Source organism: Anopheles coustani, chromosome 2 (genome assembly GCF_943734705.1).
Source record: "Anopheles coustani chromosome 2, idAnoCousDA_361_x.2, whole genome shotgun sequence".
In the NCBI taxonomy this organism is placed as follows: domain Eukaryota; kingdom Metazoa; phylum Arthropoda; class Insecta; order Diptera; family Culicidae; genus Anopheles; species Anopheles coustani.
The window spans coordinates 36,637,406-36,659,310 of NC_071289.1; the positions used below are offsets into that span (position 1 = coordinate 36,637,406).

Consider the following 21,905-nt stretch of genomic DNA (forward strand, 5'->3'; position numbering starts at 1 on the left):
CCGGCCCGTTTTTTTTTGGTCAACAACGTACGAAACCTGATGTTACTTCCTGTCTACCGGCAGCTCCTGCCAGCTCGGAACCGAACCAACGTCGGACGCAAACGCATCACAACACAGTGCAGGTCGCGCGTGTAGTATAACGCACTTTGAACATTTCATCACAATATCACAGATACAATTCCTCGTTTTCTCCTATCTCACAGGTGTAATAAGATGCAGGCGGTTTGGTGCTCCTAGTGGTGGTGGGTGGTGGGAGCCCAGCCCTCCTCTATTGTTTCCGTCTACTAATTGAAACCGGATCCATTACCGTGTGGATCCCTTTTATATCATGCACCCCGCGGGGGGGTTTATCGGCCGCGTGATCTTATCGATAAGATTATCCCGACTGTTTCATGGGACGAAGGCGATGAGTCGATGAAAAAAGCACGATGATCCACAGGATAATGCTTGACTTCACAACACTTTCCCGTTCTCTCTTTCTGTCCCTCTCGTTCGTGGTACGTAACCGTGATGACGGCGGTCAATTAACAATCCTGGGTGGTGGTGCCTTGGAGTTTACCTGAAGAGAGAGAGAAAAAAGGGTTCGACAAAATTAGTGGTAATGAATTTCCACGACGGGCCGTACAGCATGATGATGATAATAAATATGAGCTCCAGGTAAAACATCCTGTGTGCGTCCGTCCGGACGCGTTAGTGCATTTACATGTACTAACCACAATAAACTAACCACGAACTCGCACTTCGAAAGTAATTAAAACACCACAAAACACTGGCTTATTAACATCCAACCGCTGAGGGAGCTAAATAGTGAATAATGTGCAACATTCATGGATTCCCTAGAACGCACTAGAACGCACAGGATTATGCAGTGCCGTCCGATATTGGGTCAATTTTCGCCGAAACAGGACGCTTTTTCTAACCAAAATGTGGATAAACATTATCAAAGCCAACAGTACGCCTTTATGGCGCATCGTGGTGTAAGTGGGTGGCCATCGGGGAGATATACGATGATGCAGGGGTGGTGGGGGCAACTGAAAACTTACATTGCCAATCGGTAAAACGATCCATGTTCTAAACTAAAATTTAATAATCATATTTAACGCCCACGTTTATCTCGTTTGCTAATTAATATTCCAATTGATAACGTTGAAAGCAAGTGTGTAACGGTCTAAAAATTAACCCATTTGAAGTAAGGTAATAATATTTCGAACTGACCATCATCACATCGCTCCTGTTTATGCAAACTGATTTTCAACTACCCCAAACAGGTAAAATATTTCCGAAATGAGCAAATTTAAAACGAATGGTGATAGTTTCCCGCAAAACAAGCCATCCGATGGCATGCAAATCCATTCCAGGGAAAAGTAAACCCTCGTTGGTGTGATATATATCGATTGATAATTATTCACGTTTCGGTCCCTAGCATCAACCGTGGGGGCGGCATATGCATTCCATGATTGGAAGGGAAATTATTAAAAATGATCATATTTTTTCCGATTGGAAATGTATGCTTTTAGGTAGAAATTTAATTTCTCGTCAAACGCACGCCATGCAAGCCACATAAATTAATTTTCTCTCCGACCATTCCTCCCTCTCTCGTGAAGTGATATGCATAGGCAGTTTTCCTTCAAAGAGAGTCATTTAAATGATAATTATAATTTTTCCAAAGATACATAACCCATTGCGAGCAGGACTGACGCACTAATGACGTTTCTCGTCGTGCGCTGGTCGCAAAGTGGGTCCGAACCCCGCACCGTACTCCGCACACACACACACACACACAAGGATCCGCCTGGAAGCAGTCGGGTGGAAATTGCATTTTCATGCTTTTCATGCGTGATTTAAATGAACGTTTGAGGTTTGGTTTCTTTTCTCTACCGTCGAAGCAAAAGGGTGACCTTTCTTCGTTATTCTTAAATGAAACGTTAGAAAGCGCCTGCCTGTCGGTCCATTGCCACCCACGTACGATTTTTGAAACGATTTGTATGCCGATGTTAATAGTATTGATTTCTATTTTTAACTAGCCACCAACGAAACGACATTTCGCTAACACACAAAACCACCCAAACCCACGTTTTGGGGGGTGTGTTGATGAAAACTTTGCAAAAAGAAGGAGATGTTTGAAAGTGTTTTGCCTGACCTCGGACATTTAAGGCATCGGGTTTTCCCTCCCTTGGGCCGGGCAGTGGGCAGGCAGTGCAAATCAAACACTCCCGCCGAACAGGCAAGCTTCACTATACACGCGCGTCCCGCCGCCACGCACCATCGGCGAGATAATTAATGCGCATTTATTGCAATGCAAACTGCACACAATTCACGCGCACATGCAGCCACACACGCCTGCAATATTGCATCTCGAGTTAGCGCGAGTGCACCGGAACTCACGACATTGGGGAAGAAAAGCGGAGAAAACGAACGTTAAGATGCACACTCGGGATGCGGCGTGGCGAGACGGTTAGGGGGGGCGCGTGACCTGCAGTGAGAATTCACGCCAACGTCTGCCTGACTTTGCAGGCAAATCGAACTGGGCGAAGCACAGCACGTCGCGTCGATCAACCGTGGCCAAGACCGCCGTGATCTGCGTGTGGGCCAATAATTGCACCGGATCCGGCCACTGCACACAACCGCCGCTTGCGTTCACTCTAACGATTTACTGCACATTAAGCCATTCTTCTTGCCCTCCCCACCAGGAGGAGGGTAGGATTGTTTGCCAAACGTGCGGAGAAGTTGGCGGAGTCTTTCGTGCACTTTGCTCTTGGTCACACTTTAACCGAAGTGCACTTGCTTTCGCTTCGTGCTTTAACCAAAGTGTCACCGCATCGGACCTTTCCTCCGTGCAGGATGCAAGGTGTGTTGCACATTGCAAGTGCATTCGAATGCAACAAAAAAAAAGTTCCCTACACGCTATCCGTAGAGCCGTTGGTCTATGCACGAATGGTAGCTGTAGGCCAGCTTGCTGCAAAAGTTGGTCACAATTTCAGGTCGAACCTAAGTAAAGAAACCTTCAGCCACAGTCCTATATTCGTTGGAACGGGAACCATATCACAACCTCGAGATCTATTCTCAATTGCGCACAGTGGGCCAGTTGGAGGGAGATCTACGGGTAATATTCTTCAGTTCAATAAATTGGTATTTATTTTTTATTTTATTTTTGCTTGGGAGCAACCTAAAACAGCGAGATTTAACAATTACAAGAGACAAGAGATTACAAGCAGCATAATTTTGATTTTTTTTCCTCATTTGTCTCAATAACCACAGTACGTGACTCGGGGTCCACACTGCAGCGCGACGTCCCGTTTCAAAAGTAGCCCAGTTTCGGCAGAACAATCGCGCAAGCCAAGCGCGACAGAGGTAGGGGAGTATGTGGAAATATGTATCACATTGGGGCGCAAACTCGGCTAAATTTGTTTATTGAATTTTGAGATAGTAATGCATGATATTTGTTTAGCTACGTATTTTATGCACCCTGAGTGAGTTTGGCGCTTCTACATTTGAAATTCACTGAGAAAACAAACTTAAACAAACAACGACGATATTTTGGCCCGCCGTAGGAAGTATATATTTCCACATCATCTCCTACTTGTTGAAGAGCAGTTTGTTTACGTTTTGGCACCCGAAAAAACTTTGGTAATAATATATCAATTAAAACGGAGTTTGATAACTGAATTACATTTGTGAAGGCTAGAAATGAGTAGTACAACGAAAAATCCGATGTTTCGTGGAGAATATTGCTCGTTTTTTTAGCGTTAGTGTTTCGGTTTGATTATGTTTTTTCCAGCTGTCGGCTTGTTTTCGTTTCGAATTGACATTTGACAAGAGCTAGCGCGACGTCGCGTTTTTCGCTGTTTCTACACTAGCGCGATTTGTGCGACATTTTTTTTGTATGGAGTTCGGCCGCCTGTCAGGCGACGTCGCGATTGGTGACGGGACGTCGCGCTGTAGTGTGGACCCCGAGTGAAGTACTGCAATATGCAGAAGGCAAGTTAACTCTCCCTACACAGTCTTGCCATCGCGATAAAATGGTTCATAAACTTGTCACAGTGCTTGTTTTTAGATTCCCTGTGATGCCAATACTGTGCCAAATTTGGTTCAATACAAAAAGGAATATAGAAAATTGAGATGTACAAAAATATAAAATGCGTGTATTCGAAGCTGGTGCACTTCGAATGAACAGCCGCACAACGAAAGTAGAAATAAAACGGATGATAAAAACTGCCCCGGGCAAAGCAGAGCCGGAAGCCACCCGCTTGCCTGTGAATGAGTTTAATAACTATTCAAAATAATTTAGATTAGCTGAGGTACAAGTGAAATCATTATTAACTACGCCCGAAACAATAAGAAGATTGATAAGAGTGGCAAACATTTCGACTAGCAGACTCCTAGTAGCAATAGGAAAGTGGACTTTAGATTACAGCGTATAGTATGAAACATGTTTTATGGATTAACAAAGCAGTACAAATCAACACTTAGCTAGGAAATTGTTTAAATATCAGTTTTACACATTACATACTTTTTTTTTATATAAAAGTGATTGGTAAACTGAATGAGCAATAGGACAGCATACAGGGTTTCGATTCATATAATGGAACATTTGAATCAGTTGGTGGAATGTTTCAAATCGGCACTGGAACAGCACATGCCAGCTCTGCGAGTTTGCAATCAAATAATGGAATGTTGCCTGGAGGTATGTAATTCTACCCTGGCGCAATGCAAATAGATTTAGAGGGAATAGAGTTTTATTTAGGGTTCTGTGGAACTCTACAAATGTCATGTAGACATTTGTTGTGGATAAGCTGAAGTGTTTTGTATTTAATTGAAATATGATGTAGCAAAATGAGCAATACGACATATTTTTCCAAATAGCGTATCATTTTATTGCTATGAATAAATTGGTTGCCTTGGAAGTAAATTGGTTAAATTGGTACAAGGTTGCTAAATCCTCCCGCTCGCAACCCAGTACAAGACCACTGTGCATACGCCTCCTGAAAAGAGGCGACTGCGCCTGAGGACCGCCGGGCCATTGCAATCACGGTTATGGATTCTTGCGAAACACATTCCGCTAGATAGATGGGTTTCCCGGTGCGTGATAGTGTATGCACAGCCGGTTGATTCCCGCCCCCTTCTTACCACAAGTGCAAACAACGCAACGTTCTAACTTGTGCATAAATTAATAATTTTTGCATTGTTTACACTTTAACCCTCCACCCTTCCCTTTCGCCCCCTCTAAGCCCATTGTCCGATCGAGTTTAGGGCACGACCGAGTGGCTTGGTGACGGTGGGGGGGGGGGCGCGGAAAGGAAAAGGGCACACGTTTTGCAATCGCAACACCACTAGCAGCACAACGCCGCGCGGCGTTTGATGCTTTCTTCGATAATTGCAGCCTGTATCTCGATGTGCCGAGAATTCATTAAGTAAGACCCTTACCGCAGGCGTAGGATACGAATGGGGGAAAGGTGGGGAACAAGCAGAAGCACTTGTTAGCAACACATGCACCATCACCATCATATGCTGCTGCTGCTATGCTTTCTGTCCCGGGTCAACCAAGTAACTGCAGCGTTGCACTTGCATCAACTTGCTTGCACACGACGACGACAACGACGACCGACGACGACGGTGAAGGAGCACGCTTATGCACTTTTTTTTTAAACTGACTCCACCGTCGCAACCCCCTCCCCTCTACCGTTTCCTCCGCTATCCCCCCTCCCCGCGGGAACTCGGAATAGCAGTGCATTCTTGTTCGGTTGACTTGCAATGCATGTGCACTCTCGGAGGCCGAGGTTTGGAATCGTTTGAGTGCAGGCGAAACATGAGTCCTCCTTGCTCGTAGAGCCCCCTATTTTGCCTTGCCCTGATGGTTCTATAGCCGTCGCTGGTAGAATGTGCTGCGCTTGGCAAAGAGGGAAGCTTTCTTTTGCCACACGAAATGAAGAGGAGAGCTGGGGGAACTTTTTCCGAGACACAACTTTTGCGGTCGCGATTGAGGAATGGCTTCATGAATTCCACTCCTCGGCGCGGACGAGGTCGGGGAGTACCGCCCACAGAAGCAGAAATGTCAACCCGGCGCCCGATCCGACAAAACCGACCGAATTAATCCTGCCCATTACGGGGTGAAAAGGTGTTTATGCGGACGTACCCGAGGGGAGGTGACCTTTGAAAAGATTTTACAATAGATTTTTATTAATCTTAACCTACATTTCTGCTGAATTGCAAATCACACTCTTGTTATTTACTTTTCCTTTATCGTTCACGTTGCTGGAGGGTTATTTTTCCTTTCATTCCTGCCACTTTTTCACATTATGCTGACTGTGAGAACGTGCCCCGTAGAAGTAACTGATACCCCTTTGCCCACTCCGCCTTGGCGTTATCGCGCCGTGTGGACAACGCGTGACCATCGTGCCCTCCCTGCCGGACGACACCGGACACTGGCCCGGCAAAAGGCTGCAATTCCGCGGAACAGCATTTGCGTCAACAATATGTCGAACGAAAGCACCGGCGAGAGATTTATGCACTTCATTACACACATGATGCTGCTCGGGTTAATGAGAAAAGGAGTCGGCGCGATAAGCAAATGCATTGTAGCCGCAACCATTTGACCGCAACAAACATCAACACGCTACACTATTGAACGGAAATTACCGCGATAAGGGGGGGGGGGGGGGGGGGGGGGGGGGGGTCGGGAAATTGAATTGTAACTTTCTTGGACAAACAAAAACAACCAACACCGAGAGGCGCACTAGAATGTATACATTCGCACAGAGACACCCACCCAGTGGGCGATGTAGAGTGTTGCAGGGGATGCACATGCAAGACAAATTTATGTAAAACAATCAATTCATTAGACGAACAACAACTTGCGGCCGACCAGATAAGGATAGTTTGTTTCTACGTGAGGGGGATTATGGCGGGTTATCAAATTAAAAGCAACAAGTGATCAATGTGGAAGAAAACATATTCTACCTTGTTTAGAAAAAATAGTCGAAACATGACCGATAATCCTCCGACACGGAACGACAGTTGATGGACACATCGTTATGCGAATGTAAATAAGTGTTGAGCCTTTTCTCTTGGAAAAATTTCATTCATATGAATCTTTCACCTAAGATGGATTCATTCAGTTGGATTCATGAATCTTATGGGATTCGAATCTTCAAACGTTGATGAATCTTTCGAAAACTTAATGAATTCGGACTCATCACTTTTTATCAGTTGATGTATTTTTGGGATTCATGAATCTCTCACCAAAAGATTCATGAACCTCTGGCACGAGCTCCAGACTAGAGCGCGACGTCGCCTGACAGGCGGCTGAACTCCATACAAAAAAAAAAACCGTCGCACAAATCGCGCTAAACGATGCCAGATGTAGAAACAGCGAAAGAAGAAGCAGAAGTCGAGCAATATTCGCCACGAAATACCGGATTTTTCGTTAGACAACTTATTTCTACTCTCACAAATGTAATACAGTAATAAAACTCCGTTTTAATTGATATTTTTACCACAAATTTGCCGAGTGCCGATACTTAAACAAACTGCTCTTCTACAACAAGGAGGAGATAACGGGGAGTTGTATACCTTCTATGGATGGACAAAATATCGTCGTTGTCTGTTTTAGTTTGTTTTCTCAGTGAACAAGTCAATGTAGATGCGAAAAACTCACTTAGGCTGCATAAAATACGTAACTAAACTAATTTGATGCATAATGTACGTTTGCATTAACAAAATAGACAAATTTTCAGCGGTGATAAGAAAAAAGTTAACCAAGCTAATTGAAAGGAGTAAATTTAATGGTAAAGTGGCATCGTTTGGGTACTTTCAAAAAATATTCCGACAGCCAGTAAGCCGGTCTTACGGTCCGTGGCCGAAACTTTAGCCCTAGCCGATAAAACCAATCGTGTAAGGATGTTTTTTCAGTTGCTGTGAGGTATCGCATATGCTACTCCGTTTGGACTTTCAAATGTTGGAATAAGTCCTACCTTTAAGTGTTGTAAATGTTTTTTTTCGATTGGTTGTAGGTGAGAGGGATAAGAAGGGTTAGCAGTGTGGGATATATCAATTATATTTGACCCGTTCAACTCCTACGGTGCTCTTTGCGCATGATTTTCTGTGGCCAGGTATGGCCAAACCGCTGAATCGTACTCTTTATGACGTATTCTGATAAAGTTGCTAACGGAACCCCAAAACATGTTTTAATATACTGCAACAAGCTTCAACAGCAACATAAAGTACCCGGGTAATTTTACCACTTGCCGCCGTCTGGCTTTAAATAACGCTGGATGATTTAACATACAATCAAACGTAGATGGTTTAATGTTTTGGATTCAATTGATTCAAAATGATACAGTTGTTAAACTTGTTCTAGATTTAAATGTAATGCTACTCTTTATTTTGCTTTCAACAGAAAGTTGCTCCACGTTTCGTTTTGTAGCGTTTTCCGTTTTTACATGAAAAGTCGTTGCAATTTGTCTACTTTTTTAATGCGTAAATTCAACAAAATTTTTAGACTGAGTGTGCGCCCCAGTGTAATCTATATATTTCCCCATATTCCCTTACCTCTGTTGCGCTTTGCCGGCGCGATTGAAGCGGGACGTCACGCTGTAGTCTAGAGCCCGTATAAAATGCCAAGAATCATTCAGAATCATGATTCTGAATCCGAATTACACAACTCTAATGTGCTTGGGGGTCCGCGACAGCCGAAAATCGGCCCATGACGGCGTGGGTTCGAATCCCAACCGAGACCGGACCCTCTCCTGTACGAGAGGACTGACTATCTACGTACAACAGATAAACAAGTCTCGTAAGCCCTTAACGGGCAGGCATGACCAAGAGGTCGTTACGCCAAGAAGAAGAAGAAGAATGTGCTTATGTCCTCCTCGCGGCGGGTGTAGGTTGGTTAATCGTCGGGACACGATTTTGATCGATCGCACGGTAGTTGCCTCGAGAGCCAACCACCTTTAATGTAAGACCTACTACATAGCGCTCGGTTCGGATTCAAATCAATCATCACCGGGTCGGTTTGGTATTTGAGAAGAGCTCGTTTCGTAATGGGGTCGACGCATGCGTTATCACATTACACCAAACGCCCTCCCCTCTCCCCACGTACGACCGCGTACGAAAAACACAACTCGAACCACACGCACTCAGAGTGGGCCGATAGATAGAGCAGATAAAGACCATTCGGAATCGTCAGCGGGTGGCTCAAGAGCACCCTGACCAGAGGAAGAGGCAAACAAGTTTAACGTGTGTTGTTTGAAAATGCCAAAGGTCCTTTGGAGGTTCGAATCAGTGACACTCTGCCGCAAGCTCCGAACGGGAGAAACCCATCGGGAGGCATCGAGTTTAAAGTATAAGGAAAAATGCAAACCAAAATTAACCTTTTACTTTCGTGGCTAGGAAAGCAACCAACAAAAACAACAACCACTGATCATATATATTCCATAGCCCATGCTGGGCAAAACGATTTACGATGGTGGTAGGAAGGATACCCCAGGAGGGACAAGAAACAAGACAAACCACAGGCAGGGGCTTAACCGAACGTTTGTTTTCGTGACTCGTTCGATTCCCAATTCTGCTCCTTCGTGTCACTGTCGTTACGGCGTGTTGTTTTTTTTTGTTTCCGATGTTGTTATTTTGATTTCTTGGTTTGGAACTAACTTTCCCGGCCAGAAAGAAGAACTTACAGATCGAATTTGGAGGCAGAAAAAAAAGGTTTAGCAAAAGGTTGCCCTGGTGGCGTCCCAAAAGGGGGGAAGAGGGGGGGGGGGCTGGCAGAGTGATTCGATTAATCAAGCCAAAGTCGCTCAAGCGAAGGAGCATAACGAAAAAGGGACGACGCATGCATAAGTCAGCCGACCACCACCACCACCACCACCACCAACAACAACACCACTCTATTGGCATCCGTTTTCTTCCGATCTTTCTTCGACGAGGATCATCCGCTTCGTCGATTCCCTTTGGGCCACACGGGTGGAACGAGGATGGAGCATAAACAAGATGTATCCGGGCCAGGAAAGCAAGGACAGGGTAGTGGAAAAATGAAACCAGACACATAAATATCAACCGTGAAGTCGCTTAACTTCGACCGTTCTTGGCAGGAGGAGGAACGAACGAACGGTGGTGTCGAAGAAAACGCGCGGATAAGCAATTAAATGTGTGTGGTGTTTTTTTTTCTTCTTCTCTCTTCTTCTCTATTTTCTCTACCCACAAACACACACGTACAGAACCAAAGAAGGAAAAAACAACTAGCAGCACTATTTCCTTCACGGCATTAGGGGTAACGACGCATCGAAGAAGTCGGAAAGGCAGCATATATTAAAGCGACATCGAACGAACGAAAGTCGGGATTGAAAAGGGGACCGGGTGGTGGTGAAGGACAACCCGCTGGACATGGGGAGGACAGGTTGGGCTGCTGGACGTAAACTGAAACCTTAAGCAGGCTCGCGTGTGTATGTGTGTGTGTGCTGTATTTAAGCAGCGATTATCAAGTCAGTCGCGATGCGTTTTTCCTGCCCCTTTTTTGTATTTAATTCTTTAGCTGCCGCTTTAAGGTTTCTGCTTCTCCACCCATTCGCTTCGCGAGTCGCCCTAACCAAGGGCTGAAGGCCTGGTCTTCGCCTCCTACCCCACCCCACCCCCACACCAGTGGCTATTCTGGAAATGTAAGGAGACTCGCGCGCGCATACCGGTTGGTTTTTCTTGCTGGCCGCGAAACCGTCGTCTCCACATCATGCCCATTTCCCGCATGGAGCTGCCATGCTCATGGGCCGCAATATGGGAAAGGAAGACGTCAGGGAGACCGGGCAAATCGTGCCCAGTTATGGCGCACCACAGCCTTGACGTCGTGTGTGATGGACGCTGACTGGCCGGGCCCAAGCGGGTGGAACGAACCCGGCAACATGGGGAGGATGGGGAGAGTAAGAAAATCGGAATGTCTTTGGGCGAGAGAGATCGCGCACTGAGTGACATCTGGAGACCAGGCCGCGGATCGAACTCGGTCTCGACTTATTGAGGCGAGAGTCCCGAATCGACAAGATAAACAGTGGAACACCCAAACAACAACGTCGTACCGTCCATCCGTCGTCGTCGTCTGCTACCGAATGTTTAGAAATGTTGCTTCACACAGAAGACCGCCTTTTTATTTTCGATCTCCTCATCCGTTCCTCCCCGACACGCAGCGCCGAGAGCATTTTTTATTCAGCAAACAGTTTAGCGTCGGTGACGGTGATAAGGGGCTTTTTTTACCTTCAATTCTTCTGCTCCTTAGCCTCCGTCTGCCGATAAGAAACGCCAAGTCTCGACCGACGACCCGCAAGGGAATGGGGGAGGGGGGACGACGATGCTAGTAATGGGCGCACAACACTTGTGTTCTGCTGTGTCCACGCATTGTACGCCCTTCATGTTGCTTTTTTGCTCGCTGCCATGCTCCGCGTACAATCAGGGACGGACGCATAAATAACATCAAAAAGCTATTTATGAACCATTAGTCAGCGGGCGCCTTTTTCGTTGGCCGATCGCTTGCGGGGAGGGGGACTGGTTAAATCGTAATCAAATATGTGCATAATGTTATTGAAATGTGCTACGAATGTTCTTCAGCCCGTTCTTTTAGAAGGACGAGTTCAGTTACAAACGAGCTGTCGATGCAACGGAACAGTGCTCCAACCTTCGATTCCGATTTTCCATAAACTATCTATCAATTACTCCATGGGTATGACAATGGGGTACATTTTCTCCAATTAAAATAACATCAACATACCGGCAACATCTATGCGGGGTTGGCGCCTCAAAGCATCGATCAATTAGTCGCTTTAGGTTGGCGGCTCCTCTTCGGTTGGGCCAAATATGTCGCCAGGTTGGGAGGTCGACCCACGAGGAAAGCAACGAGAATATCCCCGCGAAGGTGGTTGGATGGCCATAGTTGCACGTCGTCAATGTGGAAAACGGTAAGGGGAGGGCGGGACGGTAAGGAACGGGGGTTTTGGGACACTGGTGTGTCTGGTGAATTAATTTAGGATCCAGTGCGCGTGCGAATGTCGTGACTTCTCGAGCTCATCACCGTATGGCGGGGGGCGGGAGTGGGTGGGTGGAGAGGATTGCCTCATCAAACATACATAAATAAATGTGCCCGGACCGTGTGTAAGTGTGCGTGTGTATTGTCCATGTTCGTTGCCATTTCCCATACAATTCACGTTCTAAAATATATTCTCAACGGGAGTTGAAAAAAAACGATACACCGGGATACCAAAATTCAACCCGATCAACAAACACCCGGGCATGCTATTGCTTCGCCAATTCAGGCCTACAAGCGCCATATGCCAGAAACGAATGGTCGTCGGAGTCGCGGTGTGTTGTTGTATGATTATTTTTCGAGGATGTTTTGGAACGTCGTTGGAACACCAGCAGGCCAGGGCCCCCCGAGATCCGGGGACGACCTTTTCATAAATTCATCACCGCACGCCACGACGAAATGTGGGCTGCGGGGTCTGGAGTTCGAGGGAATGAATAACCAATGAGTGGGTAGGGGAAAAGGGACCGGAGACGCATGCAAGCAGAAGGTCCTAAAAAGAAGCGCGGGCCGATTCGCACGGGGTTAGAAAACAAAACACGATTTTATCGTCCATCGAAAGGTACGGGCTTCGAAAAAGTCAAGTTCTATCTCTAGATACGGATACCTTCTGCATAGGAAATGTGCATGCGCGCGAGAGGCACACAATATGTTCGATGTTCTACAAATCAACTGGTTTTTTGCCAGGCTACCCTTGCCTCCCCCCACCCCAACTCAACTCCTACCGGTCCGGGAAGGGGTTGACGGACACCGTTCTCGTGCGTGCGTGCAGGCTTCAACCATCCTCTTTCTTAGACCCGTGCTTTGTTTCCACAGTGTTGTATGTGGAACGAGAAAGCATTCGAAATACAAATAAGAACCTTGTCCGACCATATTTTCCCAACGGCACTCTATGGGATAGGCGTATTACAAACCAGACACGCACGCACACCGACACACACAGGACCTTCTGGCTCGGGGGGAAACATCACAGTTATGCTGCGACCCGTAAGCATGCCAGCAACTAGCGACATCCCTCCTGTTCTGCTCCACCCTTTTGTTTTTCTGTGTGTGTGTTTCGGTTGTTTTGCCTTCTACGGGACCCCCAGAGCCTACACACACCCGAGGGAGATTCTACCGTTCCTACCGTGGGGGCCGGCCGTCGTCTTTGCTGGATCTCGTGCCTCCTCGTGTCTTCGTTTTCTATATTCTTACACAACAAACTCCGTTTACGATCTCTTTTATGGAAGGGACGACCCCTTGAGAGAGAGACCGTTATCGCTGAGCTTTGATATAGCGTTTAGCGTTTTATGGTTTAGCCCAACTTCACCATTTTCTTTTTCTGGACTTTCTTGCTCGCATTACTGTAATCATCATCTCGTCGCGTGGTTTTTTTTTTTGCAATCTTCACCATTTCTAATCCAGCATCGTTGGAGGCTGTACGCGATTTCACAATGTGTACCATCTGAACATGTGTTATCAGGCTTATTTAATTTAATTTGACGTTGTTTTCATCATACGCCACATTTAAGGTGCAGATGTTTAAGTTGAATATGCAATGAAGAACAAGTAGTAAAACTGTTGAAGACTCGAAGAAATGGAAGGATCAAGTAATGCAAAATTATAAAATCTATTTGTTGAAAAACGCTCCATGCTCATTTCTGAACGACGAAAAAAAAAAAGTTTTATTCATTGACGAATGGGGTATACGTATTTTCTGAATACCAGAGAGAAGACAAAAATAAGTCAAATCCTCTGTTTGTCAGTGAACGGTCCTGGAAAGGATTGCGGAATTTTTAATATTTCAGAGTACGATGCCACTGCACGGAACTTAACCTGTCGCTATTAATCGCTTTGTGTATGTGAGGCATTGTTAACAATCGTGCGAAACAAAATGCACAACAAAAATTTTCACGCGAAAAACTAGTGAAATAAAAGACGATAAAGCGATCCTGTAAACCAGGCAAACATGGGTCCCTTTGAGCCGAAATAAAAAAGACCGTTTCTGCAAAACGCTCGTTTGCTCATAATAAAATCATAATTAAACAAAGGCCACTGACATGGGCTTTGTGCACAATCCGGTTAGCAGGAAAATGTGCCCTCAATTCTGGCGAAACACTGCTGCGTGCATTCTACGGTGCAGCTCGTTTACCAAACTGGTGCACTCGAGCGGGGTGGGAGAGGGGAATGGAATGGGAAACCCAGCCCCTGGTCCGAAGGCTGTGCGTTTATGCGTTTTGGTGACTCCTTGACTTGATTTTCCCAGTAAACCGTTTGGCACGGGGAATGTGTGTCAGAGAAACATGGCGGAAAAGAAAGAGAAATGAAGAGTGAGAAGTGGCCCCCATGCATGGGGAGCCATGGACCGATCCTTTCCTTTCGCGGAGTTTTCATGCAAACTAGAGGATTTGGGGAATGGCCGTTCCGGGAAAAGCAGTTTCCACGCGCGATCCCAGGAACTCGCCGTGGGGAAGTTCGAAATAGAACCAAAACAAAAGCAGGCTTCCTCCTGCTTCTCGTCGCAAATCGTCGCACGAAACGCGTTCTGCCACTCAGTGTTGGCGTTTTTCCTGGTTAGCGATGATATTTCACCGCTTCACAATGTTTCCGGGACATTTCAGGCCCCTAGTCCGGCGGACTAGCGTCATAGTGTGGGCGTATTGAACTATCACGTCCCTTCCTGAGCTCAACCTGATAAATTTCCAGTGTGTTTTCCATTGATTCAATTTTGATCCATAATATTGCTCTCAAATGAAGCTAAACTTTATGGGTACAGTGAATTTGCGCACAGTGACTGCTCTCGGTTGCAATGTCGCCGAGCACCATCTGATCGATTTTCCCGGAAAGCCTCCCAGTGGTGGCAGCATCCCATCGAAAAAGGAGGTGGTTCGCAAAAAAAGGGGACCATGCTCACCTGTTCCGCTTGTTGCTTGCTCGATTTTCACCGCCTGCTCTCGATCTCTCTCATTTTTCATGGCAACCTGATGCGCTCCTTCCCGGCCGTCAAACACGTAGTCACCGGTGGTTGTGTGTGTGTATTTATGTGCAATTGCCAACTCGCTAGGCAACACAAGGAGGCTGCTGGGATTTTCTTCTCCGTTATCAGCAACCTGAGTTTGATGGACGAATAACAACTGCGAGATGGAAAACCCCGGGGATCCACTCAATGGTCACTGTGCGTATTGCGGGGATACACCAGGGGGGTTAGGTGTATCCTTTACTTTCTAGTTTCTTTACGTAAACTTCAATCCACTACATCACAGACCGTCGTATCTCTCCACAGTTTATGGGGAAGCCTTTTTTTCTCTTCTCCCGCACACTATCGCTTCCGCACACGCTTCTGGAGAAGGGCCGCGTAGGAAAAGAAATTTTCTATCCCAGCCAATCTCGCGACTACGGCGACGGCGCACCCGGAAAACCCAATCCAGGCACAAGGATCTCTTCTGGGCGGCGAGAGGATGGGGGATCGATGGCGCCGTGCTCGCGTGGGCAGAGGACCGATAGAAGTAGAGGCACGACGTCAGCAGCCTTTTTCCCAATCATCCAGAACGCCGGAGCAAAGAACAGCAGCAGTATTGTTGCACCGGGAAAACGCTAATAAGAAAAAAGAGAAATTGGAGAGAGTAGAGTATGTGAGTGTGTGTGTGTGTGTCAAAAGGAGGCGAGGTGAATAGGTGGCGTTACACGCACGTTTTGGGGTATAATTTCCCCGAACCCGAAATGTTTACGTACAGTTCAAAGAAAATTTCTAACCTGTTTTTCTCATGCCGCAATTAGGAAGCGGCTGCGGCGTCACCTCTCTCTTGTTGTTCAGGCAATTAACGGAAAACAATGCATACAGGCACGGAGGACGAGCGAAAGATTTTTCACGTACAACGGTGGGGATGCCAACTTTTTCCAAAGAACACAACTCTTACAACAGAGGATACTTATTCTCTTTATCGCTTCGACCCGATCTCGTTGCAACATCGACTGAGCCCTCAATTTTCTCTCCTATTCTATACACGAAGGGCAACCCGGATCAATCTATTGCGGAACTTGGAAGTATTTCTCCAGCTTTTTCTTGCTTCTTTAACTTTGCTACAGGCACGTAGGATAGACGAATTTATACATTTTCCACTGCACTACGGTAATGAACGAAGGACGATGACGATGAGGATGGACGGTTTGGGTTTGTGTATATTTTGTTTTCTTCTGGTATTTCTCCGTCGCCGCCTTTCGGTTTCCTTTCGTTGGGTTACCTTCTCGGCCTGCCCGCTTCTTCCTGCTTGACCCTCGCAGGAAGGGAAGCCCCAGCAGCGAACCTCACCACTCTCCAGCTATCTATAACGTCCTGCAAGAAGAATACGGCCGACCGGTTTTTTTTTTCATTCATTAAACATTAGGAATAGGGATTCCACAAGGTAAAACTTCTGTACCACTCCCACGCACGACGGCCACTCTTTTTGATTTGGTTGATTTCGTTGCCGTCCGAAAAAAAATGTAACACCCCACAAAAACAATCACCGGAGTCGCTTTATTTACATTTTACGGTGACGCACAATTGATCTATTAACAGTCGACAATGTTGCGTTGACGATGGTACACTACACGATTCTGTAACAAACTATAAAACAGACACGCTCGACGATTTTGAACAGTATTTTCAACTTTTGATCTCCCGGGGATCAGAATAAGTGCACGATGAACGAGGAAAACCTATCGAACAACAACCTTCCGCCGTGAACTTCTGTTCTCGACTGATTAATAGTGAAGGGAGCTGTAACTGTATAACTAGCTACTGTTGCTAGGTATCGATAATAAAAATACTAACTAGTTACTCAAAATATTACCAAGCAGGTACTTTCGTTACTAATATATTGCTTAATATTTAAAAAATTCAGAATATTTGGTTTCCTAAAACATCGTTTGCCCATCAAACATATACCCCGGTAAACTATTTTTCATATACTGCATCATTATTGCCGGTGAACCTATGCGTCGAGACGTTAGCTACAATTTACCCTGGGGGTACCTGTCAGTCGAGTAGATAGCTACATTTAACCCAGAGTAACTGGCCGTCGAGTAGATAGCTACATTTAACCCAGAGTAACTGGCCGTCGTTGTTTCCGCTGGTTGCAGTGCCTAAAATTGCCAAATCTCGCATAACTTGTTAGTTTCTGAACCGATTTCCACAATTGACCCCTCAAATGAAAGGTCTTGTGAAGGCAAACATCTTGATACATCAAAGATTCCACCTCGAAACGAGGTTTATGAAATAAGCTTTTGAATGGGACGAAGGTATAGATACCTTGGTTCGTATTTTCTGCTGAAATAACAAATTTGGTAATAACTTCATGATCGCTAAACCGATTTGCACATGTGACCCCTCAAATGAAAGGTCTTTTCAAAACAAACAACTTTGTAGAACAATGGATCCATCCATACTTTCTAGTTTTTGAGAAAACTAATTGTGTGGAAAAGAGACAGCACTCTACCGGGAACAAGGTTGATAAACCTCGATTACTGAAACGCAAAAAAATGCCAATTTGTAAATAACTATTGATTCCTTCAACCGATTTTCACGATTGACTCCTTAAATGAAAGGTCTTTTCAAGAAGCGCACGTCGTCTTACTGACGATGATTTGTCCGCGCTTTTCACACATTTCAGTGTCTCAACAAGGAGGAAGAAGCGGCTTCAAGTGAACATCAGGGCGTTCTACGTGTTTTCACTGGCCATGACGAAGTGGTGCTGCACATCGTACATCGAAGGAGCCTGCTACGATCCGTGGTCGCTGTTTGCCAGCACGAACCAGAGGAGGCGTCGGACGATTTCTGGATGTTTCGCTTGATCGCCTTCCGAACCGGACGATATGTATATAATATTATCGATGTATCAAAATAATAAAACAATCAAAAATATTTTCCTGCATGAAAATAATTATTTTGGTAAAGAAAAGATATCCTGAACCCAGCTCATATAATCTACTACGAATGGGTATACGTTTTTTGCGCGTATAGTCAGAAATAGGTGTTATAAACACGTTGCACAGTCACGTTGTCAAAACTGTTCTCTTTTGCGGTGTCCCGCAAGTATTAAGAGAATTGTTTTACCCTTCTTTTCAGAAGTCGTTTTACATCCAAGATTGCATAGGAAATCTGCTGCAAAAGAAGGGGTAAAAGAATTCTCAAAAGAAGAGCGATCAGTTCTCAAGAGATTTCTTTTACCCCAAAATAACGCCAAAATTTCTCGTTGGGCAGTGAGGATGGTGAACTAGAAAGAGAGAAAAATCGGTTTTTAGCACCTGGACCGCACCAGTATTTTGGTATGGTACGCTTAATGTAGTCATGCGGTAAAAAATTATATGAAAAATCGGCAAGTTAGTTATCGATTTTTCATATAGTTATCGGATTTCACAATGGATATGACCGAAAAAATCGAATCCCGCAGGAATTTACTTTTCCCACCACTAGTTGAAAATTTGACAAAATCTCACGTCTGACCAAGGTTGAAAAAAAGGTCAGATCAAGTTGAGCAATTTGACATAAAACAAAGCGCCATTCCGAATTCGTAGAAAGAGATTTGATACCAAATTGGGAATAAATTTTAAGTTTCTTAACGTATTTGTTCATGCGACCATTGAAATTAAAGGTATTTTAAAGAATCACACATTTTCCAACGAAAAATTTTTTCATCGAAGTTGTGTTTTTATAATTACAAATAATTCGAAATTTAGAACAGAAGAAAATGTACTAAACATATCTTGCGACATCTATCGTCCGGTTGAGGAAGCTTCATAATATATATATTTAAAAATTGATATTTTCCGTTAAAAACATAAAGGAAGTATAAAATGCATCTAAAGTCCAAGTTCCAGTTCAATACATTTTGTAGACAAACAATGTCAAGATATAACAAATTGTTCTATTCTTATATGAAGCTCACCACCTCGACGGCGTAGATTCGAATCCCAACCGAGACCGGACCCGAAGGGTCTTCTCTGTACGAGAGGACTGACTATCCACGTACATAGAAAAAAAGGAACGTAGGAGAAAAAGTCCCGTAAACCCTTAACGCGCAGGCATGACCAACAAGGTCGTTACACCAAGAAGAAGAAGCATGCTGATGCATTTATTGATCTGTTATAAAACAAAAACACAAAACATCAGGAAATTGCTACGAACTGAAGTGCTTAATTGAAGCCCTCCTGACATTCGGCGCTTGTTTTCTAATGTGTCAGTTCCATACTTAATGTAGCAATTTAAGATATCCTTTTCCCTGTGAAACGATTCACAAAAAATACTGCTACAAGGACCATTGTGAACAAATATGAATGAACGCAGCGAACTGAATGCAAAGTAAAAGTAGGTAGGTAGGAGCAAAATTAAATCGAGATCGTGGCCGGCACATACATGAAAGTTTATATTGCGTTCAATATTTTATGAACTGAACGAAACTGCCACCGAAACGGGCATTGGTGGAACGGGTCTACGCGCGTTCACTGCCTCAAGTATGCAAAGTACTCGAATGGCCGGTTCTGTGCTCTCACAAGTGCTTTGTATTGGCGCTTGTCCGGTGGATGCATGCGAAATGGAAATGAAAAATACAACGCTCCCGCAAAAGATGTGCTTTTGTTTCTAACATTTTACGAGCCATAAGTATCTACCGTTTTACGACTTTAAATATAATGAAGGTTTGTGGGTGGAAGAACCCCGTCCACACTCTTTTTTTTCTCCCTAAGGTTGGACAAGAGTGCAAATGGACTTTGGGTGGGCTGACATGTGGGATGTTATACATTCTTTTTTTATACTTCCCAACCCCCAATGGGAAATATGTGAATCCTTCCGTTTGTTTGGTAAAAAATAACTGCAACAATCTTACCCTAGAAGGTGTGTGTGTGTGTGTAGCATAAATGTAGCATTGAAAATTCAAGCAATCCCCTTAACGACACTCGCTGAGCCCAACAGTGGGAATGCGCCGAGTCGGGCGACCGGCTATTCTCGTTGCATGGGGAGGACAAGGTTCCTGCAGGACGTACCCGTAGTGAGGGTGGCCGGTGGTATGTGTGGGACAATATTCTTCATCATATTTTATGACCACTTCAGCGTCATAAAGCATAGGAGTAGCGCAACTTGTCGTCATCGTTGTCGTTTCGTTGGCGTGGATCCGGGTTTCGGTCGTTTCACGGAAGCAACATTCTAACATTTTAAGATCGATGGCCGAGGCCACGCGGTGGACCGAGGCGGGGAAAAATAAATGGAAATTTGATAGTCTTCAATTTTTGGTTAAGTTCAATGTTTGCGCACTGTGACGATGCACTAGTCGACAGCATATTTATGGCTTCCGATAACGGGAGGATTAAAATGAACTCCGTCAAACGAGCTTTCGGTGATGCTATTGGTTTAGGGAGATGTAATGGATTAGGTTGGGTTAGAGGGTTATGTTAAAACGAATGTTACAGGAAGAACATATTATGAGTGCAATCTCAATTCGATTAGAATGTGAATCAAGCGAAGCAACGTAATTCCACAATGAAATTTCCTGTACTTTGTATGAAATGTACACTCTTTTTTCACAAACCTTACCTATTTTGTGATAAATTGATGTAATTCTTTACAAATTTCATGAACATTTATTATATGGCATCGACCAACCTCCTCGTAGCGATTAACTTATTTGAGCATTGCTGGTCCGAAAACACGTTTTTATTTTTACTGTCCTCTTGTAGGCATTTAATTTTTGTCTCTATTTGCTGATGTCTGTTCAAATCTTGCATAACTGTTAGCTGTCTTTCGTTTATGATTTTTTTATAATTTCCTTTAGATTCAAGGGTAGCTGCACGACCGTATAGAAAATACATTCAAAACACCCACCAAGCAATGTAACTTCGAATTTCAACACCGGACTGACATCGGATCCAACACATGTTTAAAACCGTGTTGAGACCCATTTTTGTACGAAAGGACTGACAACTTAGGTAAATCGAAAATGTCTAGGAAGCCCTTAATGTGTAGGCATTACCAAAGGCAGTTGTTATGCCAAAGAAGAAGATTTAAACATCTCGTGGAACCTTTAAAAAATGATAGCAACTAAAAGTGGCAAAATACAATTAATATCTGTTTTTTCCAATTTATTTTCGACAGCATTATGTGAACTGGTTGCAATATTCAAAAATACTAATTAGAAAATTATTATTTGTGCAAGTTACGAAGGAAAAAGCAACATATGTATAAAATGTGAACATTCTACTGAAATTCTGGGTATTTTGAAAATTAACATGATAAAAATCGTAAAAAACGAAATCGGCGAAACCATGGACCCAAAACCGGCATTTGTTTCTTACAAGACTACGAGTCGGAAAGCATGCAGTTTATCAAAATATTTGCTTATCTCTCGAAATGAGCACGTTTGCAGTTCAATGCAGGTATTTCGCAAGAATGTAAAAACAAACTTAAAGCGAAAACTGCAGTGAATAATTGTACTCTTGATTTGTTTAGAAAGATTTGGCACGACTTTCCAACATTTAGTTGAGGTTTAATTCTTTAGTTGGTTGGACGTTGATGACGTTCGTTTCGTATCAATCGAATTTGATCAATGCGGTTTTCTCAATTTAGTGCTTTGCGGAACAGAATGTCGAATACAAACAACAATTCCTATCTACCTGTTTTTAATTTTTTTTCTCGCGAATTTTCATCAAGAGAGAATTGCGAGTAGGATTTTATTGGCAGTCAGTTTGTGGAAATGTAAAGCTTATTTTAAATTATAAAGACTTTTATCGTGCCGTAGCTTATCAATAAATTCAGATTGACCTGTACTAGTAGGTTCTTCATCTTGTTCCTTCATATGAGATGCGTAATTTTATGATGCATGGTAATGATCAAAATTATCTG

At 44.3% G+C, this 21,905-nt stretch overlaps 1 long non-coding RNA gene across 1 annotated transcript; it reads right to left on the reverse strand.

The window, feature by feature from the left end:
* Positions 1-361: 361 nt before the first annotated feature.
* Positions 362-15,870, reverse strand: LOC131265776 (uncharacterized). The gene is made up of 3 exons (XR_009178301.1): positions 15,788-15,870; positions 14,949-15,628; positions 362-559 (listed from the first exon to the last, which is right to left on the reverse strand). It is a non-coding gene; the product is annotated as an uncharacterized LOC131265776 (long non-coding RNA).
* Between the last annotated feature and the right edge of the window lie 6,035 nt (positions 15,871-21,905).